The following is a 12,182-nucleotide window of genomic DNA, read 5'->3' on the forward strand; positions in this document are numbered from 1 at the left end:
TAGGCAGATCCCACTACCAACGCCTAAGACACAACTGAGAACTCTGGTTTTTGGGGTTTGGTTTGGTTTGCTTTAAAGTAGAGGCAAGACAGAAGAAAGTGTTGTGCAGTTAGTTATGTGTGATCTGAAAGGGGACCATCAGCGCTACAGCCCAGGCCTGCTGGAGGGTCCCGGCATTGCGCAGGGAGAAGCTGCTGGAAAGCCGGGCGGTGGTGGCATATGCCTTTAATCCCAGCTCACGAGAGGCAGAGGCAGGAGGATCTCTGTGAGTTCGAGGCCAGCCTGGTCTACAGAGCGAGTTCCAGGACAGGCTCCAAATCTACACAGAAAAACCCTGTCTCGAAAACCAAAAGAAGAAAAAAAGAAGAAGGAGAAGGAGAAGGAAGGAGCTGGAAACATGCAGTGGGCCTGAGACCTGGGGAGATGTTGGGGAGGTTAGGAAGAGGCCCAAGGCCAGGCAGGTATGAGCAGCAGGAGGAAGAGCTCTGTGAGAGGAAGCTGCTGTGATTCGGAGAAGAGTCTTGGAAATGTGAGCAGCCCAGGCATCCGGTTCCTCTCACAGGCTGGGGATTTCGGAAGTGTTATGCAAAGAGCCCACGATAGAGTCAGGATCCTTGAGCTGGGGTCCAGAGGAGCAGCCGGCGTGTGGACTGGAAACACTTGGTTTTCTCCTCTACATGAATTACATGAAACCAAAACATGCTGACACCCCCTCCCCCGCCTGGCAGACCTCCCTCTCTATCCCCCCCCCCCCCCCCCGTGTCTGGCCCCCAGCCCTGGTGGGGGTTCCCCTGAGATGAAGCTGTTCACTTTCTCTGACCACATGGTTTCCGCTTCTGCATCTCTCATTTCCTAGGCTGATAAAAATACTGAGTCCCAGAGGCCCCGGCTTCCTCTGACCCCCTGGTACCAGGCAGCAGGCATCCTGTCCCCCATGGTGGGGGTGGGGAGGGAGTTCAGGGATCCCCAAGGTTGACTCAGTGCCTGCTGTGGGGCAGCAGTTGCTGTGGAAATTGTGTCCCTTCCATCAAGCTGGGTCCAGGAGTTGGATCTCTGGGGTGGGGCACTTCAGGGCTCAATTTGAGAAAAGAGGTTAGGAAAGAAACTAGAGATGGGATGTCAGCCCGGGGATTGAGGTGGGGCTGGGTTTCAGTTAAATTAGGAAAGGGGTCTGAGCTTCTGTTTGGCCCAGTTCAGCTGAGTAACATGTAACCAAAGAATTCAAACCCTGCCTCTGGGGACATACCCATACCCCAGTGTGTGAAGGCAGGGAGAGCAGCCTTCACAGCAAGGCCCATGGGATGCAGGCAGGAGGCTCCCCAGAGGGCAGGGACAGTGAAAATGCCTGCATGGGCTGAGAAGCCAGGAAACTGTGAGCTGGTGTGAGCTGGTGTGAGCTGGCGTGAGCTGGCGAGAGCTGGTGTGAGCTGGTGTGAGCTGGCGTGAGCTGGCATGAGCTGGTGTGAGCTGGCGTGAGCTGGTGTGAGCTGGTGTGAGCTGGTGTGAGCTGGCGTGAGCAGGTGTGAGCTGGTGTGAGCTGGCGTGAGCCGATATGAGCTGAGCATCTTGAAGTGAAGAAGCACAGGTTTGAGGGGTGTGTGCAAAGCAGGCTGAGGGCCGGGAATCGGGACTGGTACTGGGATGGTGACCCTGGGCAGCTATGAAGCTGAGAGCGGGCGGGCGCTGCAGGGCCAGGCCGAGTCTCCGCTGTGTTAGCTCACCCTCTCCCAATCACTGTAATCCTGCCGGGGACTCCAGACAGATCTCCCAAGAGAGGGCCCAGTGGCCGGCTGAGTGCTCTTCCTGAAGGGACTCCGAAGCAGATCTGTGCCATCCTCTTGTTCTCCAGTCTCAGCCCTTGCACCTCTCCCAGAGCCTCCCACTGGCTGGAACTCGGGTCTCTGGTTACTGAAGCTAGGACCCCTTCAAAGGACCACCCATAAAACTTCCCTGTCCCTCCAGTTTCCCATGTAATGGATTCTTTGGTCCATGCTGTCTGACAGGGGGCCACAAACCCTTCTGCAGAGGTCTTGGGAGGGAGGAGTGTCCTTAGGAAGGTCCTGACGGTGGATGGGCCCGGCTGAGTGCCCCGCCCTTGCATCTGTGAGGTGACCTCTGTGCGGTCACATTTCTGCACAGCTGTTCCTTGCCTGTTATCAAATCTCAGCCTAAAAACTGACACCAATTAGGGCTTTGAGTTTTCATGGCTGAAGGCTCCTGCTGCAAAACTGTTTTTTTCATATGCTTTTCTCTTGTTCACATGTGTAACAGCAGGAGCTGTGGCCCTTATGAGGTGTAAGGAAAGAGGTCGCACCCTTCACCCCTACACGGTCAGCATCTCTCCGGGACGTAGGTGTGGACCCTCCCCTTATAAAACTGTAACCTGCGGAGCTCAAAGGTAGTGAAATGAAGATTCAACGCCTCTCACTTGTGTGCTTCCTACTGAAGTCCAATAACTGCAGTGGTACTCAGCTGGGGAGGGGAGAGGGCTGAGGAGATAGTTCAGTCCACAAAGTGCTCGCTCTGCAAATGAGAAGCCCTGAGTTTGATCCTCAGTACCCTCAGAAAAAGTCAGGCTGGTGGTGCATGCTTGTAGTCCCCACTCTGGGGAGGTGGAGAGTCCCAGGAGTTCCCTGGCCAGCCAACCTAACATAGTCAAGAAGCCCCAGGTCCCAGTGAGAGACCCTCGCTCAAAAACACACAAACAAACAAACAAACAAACAAACAAACAAAAAACCATGGTGGACTGGGCAGAGGCAGGTGTGTTGTTCACCACCCAGCCTGAGTTCTGTCTACATAGTGGAAGAAGAGACTGATTCCCACTAAGTGTCCTCTGACCTCCACACGTGCCCTGTGGCACTCATGCACACAACACATAAAAATGTAATTAAACTGTTTTAGCCAGGTGGTACTGGCACATGCCTTTAATCCCAGCACTCTCAGGCAGAGGCAGGTGGATCTCTGAGTTCAAGGCCAGCCTGGGCTACAGAGCTAATTCCAGGACAACCAGGGCTACGCAGAGAAACCCCATCTCAAGGGGTGGGCATTGAGGGGGATGGTGAATGGCTCCTGAGGAACAACCAAGATTGGCCCCTGGCCTCTGCACATGCATGCACACAGATGTATGTGCACCAGCACACATGAACAGACATGCATCCCTTCATACACACCTACAAAGACGACAACATATAAAAGGAATATTCTGTAAACTTCAAAGGTACGTGAGGATATGACAAGTGGTTGTTGGGGGAGCGGGGAAGGTCTTAGATTGACTCCAGTTTCAGCCGCCTGAAGGGTTGGATGGGTGGTGGTGGCTGAAAGCAAGAAGGTGCGTGACTGAGGGGACAGACAGGAGTTCAGTCTCACAGAGTTCCGTGGACTCAGACAAGGCACCGCTACATGATGAGTTAGCTCGGAGGCCACTGTCACAGAACTCTAACCCAGTGAGACAAAGACACAGGTCAAGTCTACAGTGACCTCGGAGGCGCGTCCGCCTAAAGTACTGAAGTGCTCCGGGCAGGCTGGCTAGCAATGGGATGTGGAGCTTGAGCTCTTGGGCACCATTCCTTCCAGTCGAGGTAACCCCCTGAGTGGAGAAGCGGGAGTGACCCAGAGAAGCCCTGAGAATGATTAGGGAAGAAGAGCCAACAAGGAGGGGGCGGGGGACAGCCAGATAAGCAGGAGCAAGATCGCAAAGAGATCTGTTAGGTGAGAATTGAAAGGATCTTGTAGGTTCACAAACTAGGCAATTACGAATTTTGAGAGAGAGCATTTCATTTTATTAGAAGGGAGAGTTGCTTTTCACGTTGAGGAATGAGTGGGAGGTGAGGTGAGGGGTGGTGGGTACAAAGAATAGTGAAGACAAGACAGGAATCTTCTCTACCCACAAATTTTGATGACGGGGGAAAATCTTACTGGTTTCTGTTAGTCAAGGGGTCTAGTATTCTGAAAATCACATAGAGAGGGAAGGGGTGGGAGAAAGATTCCAGGGAGGGAACTAACACTGAATATATTTGTTAAAGGGAAGATATGTAAGATGAGAGCAACTCTGGGAACGTAAGGAAGATGGGAGGAAGGCACATAAAGGAGTACAGATTGAAGGATCAATCTTGGAAAAGAAAAAATACTTCCAAGAAGAAGCACTAATAACATGGAGGGCAAAAAAGGAAGAGGTGAGGGAGACAGACCATGAAAGGTTGTGGACTTGACTTAAGCTCAATGATGTAGATAACAGCATGGCCAACTGACAGGGAAGTCATCGGGTCAAGGATGAGAGGCGTATGGAGTACCTGGAGCCTGCTAGGCAGCCAGCCCAGCCCAGCAGCAGCCCCTTGGGATGCCTCTCTGTGTGTGGCAGCTCAGGAGGAAAACCCAGAAAATTCCTTTTCATTTCCTCAGACTGAGATCTTAAGGTCTTTTTCATAAAATATCAGGTGGGTAATAAATTCAAGACTGAGAGTGTAACTGAAATTGTTAGGCCTGTCCTTTGTGGTAAACAAAACCAACAAGAGCTGGGGGGTGGCTGGGATGGATGGGTGGGTGGGTGGGTGGATGGGTGGGTGGATGGGTGGATGTTTGGATGGATGGATGGATGGATGGATGGATGGATGTTTGGATGGGATGGGATGGATGGATGGATGGATGGATGGATGGATGGATGGATAGATGGGTGGATGGATGGATGGATGGATGGATGAATGGATAGATGGGTGGATGGATGGATGAATGAATGGAAGGAAGGATGGATGTTTGGGTGGATGGATGGGTGGATGGGATGGATGGGTGGATGGATGGATGAGTGGGTGGGTGGATGGATGGATGGATGGATGGAGTGGGTTGGCTGGGGATGGCTGGGATGGAGATGGTGCGGTGGGTAAGCACTGGCCACATAAACATGAGGACTCGGGCTGGGATTGTATAGGTCTGCAATGCCAGCACTCCTACAGTGAGATAGAAGGTGAGGAGGGAAAAGAATCCCCAGACACTTGTGGGCCAGTTAGCCTGGTGTGTGCAGCCACAAAGACATGAACGTGTCTCAAACAAGGAGGGAGGTAACACCAACCCGAGGCTGCCCACCAACCTCCAGACACACATGTGAAATCCAACAAGAAGCCTGTTTAATCTTGTTGTTTAATCCAACAAGAAGCCTGATACGGTGGTTTATGCCTGCAATCCTAGTCTTTGAGAGGTGGAGGCAGGAGGATTGGCAATTCGAAGTTAACCTCCGTGACACATTGAGTTCAAGGCCAAACAGGGCCACATGAACCTGTCTCAAGTCCCCACCTCCAAAAAACATTTAACAAGAGAGAAAGAGGGGGCTGGAAAGATGGCTCAGCAGGTAAATGTGCATGGCCAAATTAAATCAAACAGGCGGTGTGGAGCATGCTTTAACCCCAGTACTCGGGAGGCAGAGGCAGGCGGACCTCTGAGTTTGAGGCCCAGGACAGCGAAGGCTATTATACAGAGAAACCCTGTCTTGAAGAGAGAGAGAGAGAGAGAGAGAGAGAGAGAGAGAGAGAGAGAGAGAGAGAGAGAGAGAGAGAGAGACATTTGTTGAGATAAGTCTTACTCTGCAGCCTCATCTGGTCTGAACTTACTCTGTAGAGCAGGCTCCTCTCAAACTCAGAGATCTGCCTGCCTCTGCCTCCCAAGGGCCGGGATTAAAGCAGCACACCACCACACCAGGCCCCGATGACCTGTATTGACCCTTGGCACCACAAGGCAGAAAGAGAAGACTGAACTGACTCCCATAAGTTGTCCTCTGACCTCCACACATGTGCTGGAACATGTGTTCCCCTCACATGCACAAAATAAACAAATGTAAACAAAAATGTAAGACAGGGAAGCTAGGGCGTCAAGAGAGGAGAATTAACTCAGTGGAGAGAAGACAATGGGGGGATGGGCAGTTCTAACTAGGGAGAATTCAGATATCAAACTCTTAGAATTATTTTATTATTAATTTATGTGTGAGAAAGAGGGTTTGCACATGTATGTGAGTGGCCACAGAGGCCCAAAGAGAGATCAGAGCCTTTACAGGCAGCTGCGAGCCACCTGACCTGGGTACCGGGAACTGAGCTCTGGTCCTCTGTAGGAGCAGCACACTCTCTTGCCCCTGAGCCATGTCTCCAGCACCCAGAGTCCAGCTTTGAAAGGCAACCTTGCTTCCAAGCAAAGCTGAGGTGGGAGGTGTGGCCTCTTCCAGGGGTGGCTAAGGAGAGAGGCTGACGCTGGCAAAGTCAAGAAAGTTGGAGAACTGAGGCCAGAGCCTACAATATGTGGGCTCTGTGTGGTTTTGAAGATGATGCCAGGGATGAAGATGAAGAGAAACTGAACTAGATGGACAGGTTGTTAGGAGTACAGTACAGATGTTGATGGAGACACAGCTGTGAAGACAGGATGCGTGTGGTCAATGCAGTCAGGAGCCTCTGAGAAAGAGAAGCATGTGGGCAACATGGTCTCTCTCCTCTGCACCTTCTCCCTAGTGTTAGAGCCAAAAAAAAAGAAAAAAAAAGCAGACTTCTCCAAGAGGGCAGAGGGATTGTTACGGGAGAACCAAGCCTCTGGTACCTAAAGAAAATGCCTTCAACAATGAAACAGGGGATGTGGGTAGACTTTCCACAGGAATAGAATACTGTGAACCAGATCTACGGAAGGGTCCTCATCGGGTAGATAACTGAATCCGGTGACCTTAAATCGCAGTGAGAACCGAGGAGAAGGATGTGTGGACAGGTTTTCTTTTGGAATCCACGACAGAACATGTGCAGCATTTATTGTGGGGAGGTGCATGACCTTGACAGGCCCTTGGTTCATGACTTTCAAGGCCACCTTCATGCTGGTAGCTCCTAGTCTCCCCCTAACTCCACCTTGTCCCTGAAACTGAATGACATCAGACTTAATAGCTCTTGAGGATGGATTTAGACCTCACACATCCAAAGCAACACTTTTGATTTTTCCTGCCCACCCACCTCAGGATCCCACCTCAGGATCCTACCTCCGGTTCCGCTTCCTCCTCCGCTCCCATCCACCCAGCCCATCACCTAGGCCTGTCTATTTTCTCCCTGAAATATGTCCCGAATGTGTCCATCTCTCTCACCTCCACGACTGCCACCACTGTCTCCTCAGGGTGACAGCTACTACCCTCCTTATGTCCCTGTTCCCCCTCTCACCTCCTGCAAGGCAGCATAGACCAGAGAGCCATGGCAACGTTTTGTTCAGACAGTCTCACCATGTAGACCAGGATGGCTTCGAGTCAGAGGTCCACCTGCCTCCTAATTACCACCAACGCTCCTCCTCCTGCCCCACCCCACACCCTCCCACACCCTCCAAAAGATCCAGGTAGAATAAAGTGCAGACACTTTGCCTCTCCTCACGTGGCCCTGCATGATCTGCTCCCACCTTCCTCTCCGACCTCCTTCCCACCCCTCTGTCTCTGACCTTCTTGTTGTCCATCAACTCCACAGCTTGCTCCCTCCTCCTCCTCACCTCTACCGTAGCGGTTCCCTCTGTTCAGAAAACTTTGCCCCTACACTTTGACCCAGTCTGTCACCTGTTTTCCGTGCTCCCCACTCGGAGTGTGACATCACTGACTGCTGTGTCCAAAGGATTCGCTTCCACTGTGCCACGCGGCTTGCTTTCCTCGTAGGACTATTTTACTGATTCGTTTGTATTTTTTGGCAATGCTCGGGTCGGGGTGCAGGGCCCCACATGATAGGCAAGTGCTTTACTCCTGAGCCACACCCCCAACTCTTGGATGTGTTGTTTCTCCCGATCCGGCCTCGCTGGAACACGATCCCCAGCAGTAAGGTTCCTTGTCTTTTTTGCCACAGTACGATTCCTGCCTTGAATAAAGTTCCTAGTGGTACTCATTAAATACTAATTAATGGTGGATGGTGTGGTAAAGCAGGACAAAGTCCAACTATAATTTCTCGCTCAGGTAGACGGTCCACCTAGTGTCTTGCTGAAGTTCGGGGTTAGTGATTGGTGACCCTCGTCAGGGTGAGCTGTTTCACAGGGTGGGCTTTATCTTGGGAGTTCTTTGATAAGAATGTGCTTAGATTTAAGGTTGTTTGAATTGTGATTTGGATTAAGGTTAAACTTGGATCAAGTTTGAGGCTGAAAACAGAAACACGAAGTCTGAGGCTACTGTCGCTTCAGCCTGTCTGGAGGCCCCGAGATTTCCGTGGCCTCTCCTCTGAGAGGGCTGCAGACTCCGCACAAGACTCTCAGTCATCAGCTCTCCCACCCGGGGAAAGTCCCAAACAGCTGTTGGCCTCCCCAAGAAAGAAACCGAATTTCACACAGCCTCTAAAACTGAGATTGAAACCAAAATTGGCCCACGGCAGGGCACATCCTTCAGCTTGCTGCCAACTCCCGTGACACCGCTTAGCCCGTCCTGCCCTTCCTTCCTCTGTCTCTCACATCTCCTCACGCTCCCCGCCTCCCCCTTTCCATTGCCCCTCCATTTCCTTCTTCTCCCAAATCTAATCTGTCTCTCTGTCTCTCTCTCTGTCTCTCTCTGTCTGTCTGTCTCTCTCTCTCTCCCTTAGCTGTAATGCAATTTTCCATTTTGATACGGCTTTGGCCAGGGTCTCAGTCCATCAGCTACTACCACTTAAGAGGCAGAAACAACAGGAAGCCCAAAGATTCCCAGGGAAAGAGGAACACAGAACAGGAACCAGAGACAACACAAACAATGACAAGACTAAAATTCGGCCCTAGAGAAAGTGGCTCAGCAGAGGAGTGCTTGCCTGGCATCAAGGCGGTGGGTCCCACTGCCAGGACTGCCAGGACTGCCAGGACTGCCAGGACTGCCAGGACACTGCCAGGACTGCCAGGACTGCCAGGACACTGCCAGGACACTGCCAGGACTGCCAGGACACTGCCAGGACTGCCAGGACACTGCCAGGACTGCCAGGACAAGAAAACGCAATGTTCAAAAGAACAGAAAACGATGTAGACGAGAAATCACCGGGGCTGGTTTTTGTTGTTGCTTTTTTGTTTTTGTTTGTTTTGTTTGGTTGTTTTACAAAGTGTCTCATGTAACCCATGTAGCTAAGTCTGACCTTGAACTGCCCCTGATCTTTCTGCCTTTACTTCCCTTGTGAGGAGTACAGGCGTGCATCCCAGCACCCACCCAGTTTATGTGGTGCTAGGGACGGAAGGGAACCCAAGGCTTTCTGCACGCTAGGCAGGCCCTCTGCCAACTACCACATACCCAAGCCTGAAGAGGTGTTTATGTGTTTCCTTCCTCTATTATATCTGGGCAGCCACGGCACTGTAGACTTTGCCTTGAAGCACGTTCTCCCGAGGGCTGCCTCTACATACCTTCTACATACCTGTAGACTCCTGTCATCTCCCAGCCCGGTCATTGTAAAATGCCCTCTACTAGTCTCCATGGTGACCTCAGGACCCTCCATTCTTCCCTGGCTTCCAGACTCCTTTTTTTTTTTTTTTGAGACAGGGTTTCTCTGTGTAGCTTTGTAGACCATGCTGGCCTCGAACTCACAGAGATCCTCCTGGCTCTGCCTCCCAAGTGCTGGGATTAAAGACGTGTGCTACCACCACCCGGCCAGACTCCATTTTATAACATAACAATGTAAGTGGGTCGATCTCCTATTTAAATTTGCTGGTGTCTCTCTATCATATCAGAATGAGATTTAAACATCTTTCCTTGGTGTCAAACCCTTCAGGGTGTGTTCTCTGCTTCCCTGCAAGTATTCTTTTGCACGTCTCAGGCCACGAGGGGTCTCTCACTATCTTGAGTGCCCTTCTCCACCTTCCTTGCCTCCGTGATGAATGCCCCCGGGTCCCATGGATTCCCTATGGGCTGCCCTGACAAGGTTGTGAAGCATGATCACACTCCACTGAACTTGAGACCCTGAAGTCAGGGAACCATCTGTTGGAACGCCCCCCCCACCCTCCCGCCCAGTTCCTTGTGCCAGGTGCACAGCAAGTGTGTGGAGTGCAGAGGATGCTGAGGAGATCATATGAGAACCACGGGAGCTCACAGCACGTGCCCCCAAAGGATGGAGCCTGAGCATGCTGGGAACTTCAGAATGAGTATGAGATCTGAGAAGCAGCACCAGGTCTCTCTGCCTGTCCAGCCTTCTGTCCTGCCCGCATCCTCCCCCAGAGCAAGCCATCAAAGCTGGAATTCCTCTTTACCAACATGGGTCGTAGAGACTAGAATCCTCCTTTTTCCATGACCTAGAAACGCTGCCCTCCCCCACTCTTCTGTGTAAGAACTGGTCATTAAGAAAATTTCTAGTCCTACGTCACAAGCCTCATTCTGCAGGGTCCTGCCCAATTCTGAGGAGCAAGGGCTGCCAATCAGAGAGCCCATGAGGAAGCTGAGAGACAGGACCAGCTTATCTTCCCACTCAGTCATTTGGGCCTGAGAACAGCAGTGTACCCAGTGACCATCCTGACTGCGACCGTTGCCAGCCGCAGCCCTCTACAGCCCTGACTGGACATTAGAGGTGGCCAGCTGCTGTCCTCTGTCCCAATCTTATAAAACATGACCAAAAACATCATCTTCCAAAACTTTGCTTTTTGAAAGCAGCAACTTATAAGCTGAGTGAAACCTGACTTATGCACAAGAGTTTTCTAATCAACGTTTGCACCTCAGGAAAACCAGGAACAAACCTAATGACCATCACCAGTGTCCTAGTTGGCTTTACCTGTCCACTTAGCACAGCCTGGAGTCACCTGAAAAGGGTCTCGGCTGAGGGACTGGCCAGTGGGAACTGACTGTGGGGCACTGTGAACTGATGTAGGAGGGCCCAGACCATCCTCTGGACAGGGGTTCTGGATTGTATAAGAAAACTGGATAGACTAGACATAGTGGCACACACCTTTAATCCCAGCACTCGGGAGGCAGAGGCAGGCAATTTCTGTGAGTTCAAGGCCAGCCTGATATACACATTAAGTTCCAGGATAGCCAGGGCTATGTAGTGAGACCTTGTCTAATATGTGTGCATACATATATACATATATCATAATAATAAAATAACTCTTTAAAGAATAAATTTGAGGCCGGGCGGTGGTGGCGCATGCCTGTAATCCCAGCACTCGGGAGGCAGAGGCAGGTGGATCTCTGTGAGTTCAAGGACAGGCTCCAAAGCTACAGAGATACCCTGTCTTGAAAAACCAAAAAAAAAAAAAAAAAGAAGAATAAATTTGAAAAAAATAAGAAATAATAATAATAATGGAGGAGAAGAAGGAGGAGGAGAAGAAGGAGGAGGAGAAGGAGAAGAGGAAGAAGAAGGAGAAGAAATCTTAACAAGGACAGAAAGGTGGGCCAGCAAGATGGCTCAGTGGGTGGCGTTTGCTGCCTTTACCTGATGACATGTTCAGTCCCCAGACCCCGAATGGTAGGAAAAAACCAAACAGTTGTGCTCTGACCTCCACATGTGGTCTGTGGCACTTGCATGCACTCACATGCACACACACAAAACAAACAAACGTGTTTTTAAATGTTACGCTGTGTATGGGATTTTGCCTGCACCTGTCTCGGCACCACCTGAGTGTAGTGCCTGCAAAGGCCAGAAGAGGGCGTCAGATCCCCCAGAACTGGAGTTACAGACATAGTAAACCAACATATGGGTGCTGGGAATTGAACCCAGGTCCTCTGGGGAAACAGCCAGTGCTCTAAACAGCTGAGCCATTTCTCCCGCCCTCCAAATAAATAAGTGTTTTAAGAAGAAAAAGACAGTCGATGTTGCTTCTGGGAGTGTGGGATGGACACACACGCCTGGTGAGCAAGCTACCTGAGCTACATCCCAGGCCCTTCAGACAGTAATGGCTTCAGATGCTGCTTCTAGACAAGGCCTATAACCGTTATTAACTTGTAAATTAAACAACCTTTACTTTACCTGGGCTGCTGCCCTTCTGTGTGGGATTCTGAATCTCCCCCTGTACAGATCTTTGGAAGCCTGGGGTGTGTATTTGGGGCTATATAAGTCTGGTCTGCAGATTTATATGAATGTGGTGGGTTCTATTTGAACCTTCTCCAAAATCATCTTCCAGACCTGGGCACTCTAGAGCAGTGGTTCTCAACCTTCCTAATGTGGTGACCCTCTAATACAGTTCCTCATGTTGTGGTGACCCCCAACCATAAGATTATTTTTGTTGCTACTTCATAACTGTAATTTTGGTGCTGTTATGACTCATACTGTAAATCT

The sequence above is a fragment of the Peromyscus maniculatus genome, chromosome 21 (genome assembly GCF_049852395.1).
Source record: "Peromyscus maniculatus bairdii isolate BWxNUB_F1_BW_parent chromosome 21, HU_Pman_BW_mat_3.1, whole genome shotgun sequence".
In the NCBI taxonomy this organism is placed as follows: domain Eukaryota; kingdom Metazoa; phylum Chordata; class Mammalia; order Rodentia; family Cricetidae; genus Peromyscus; species Peromyscus maniculatus.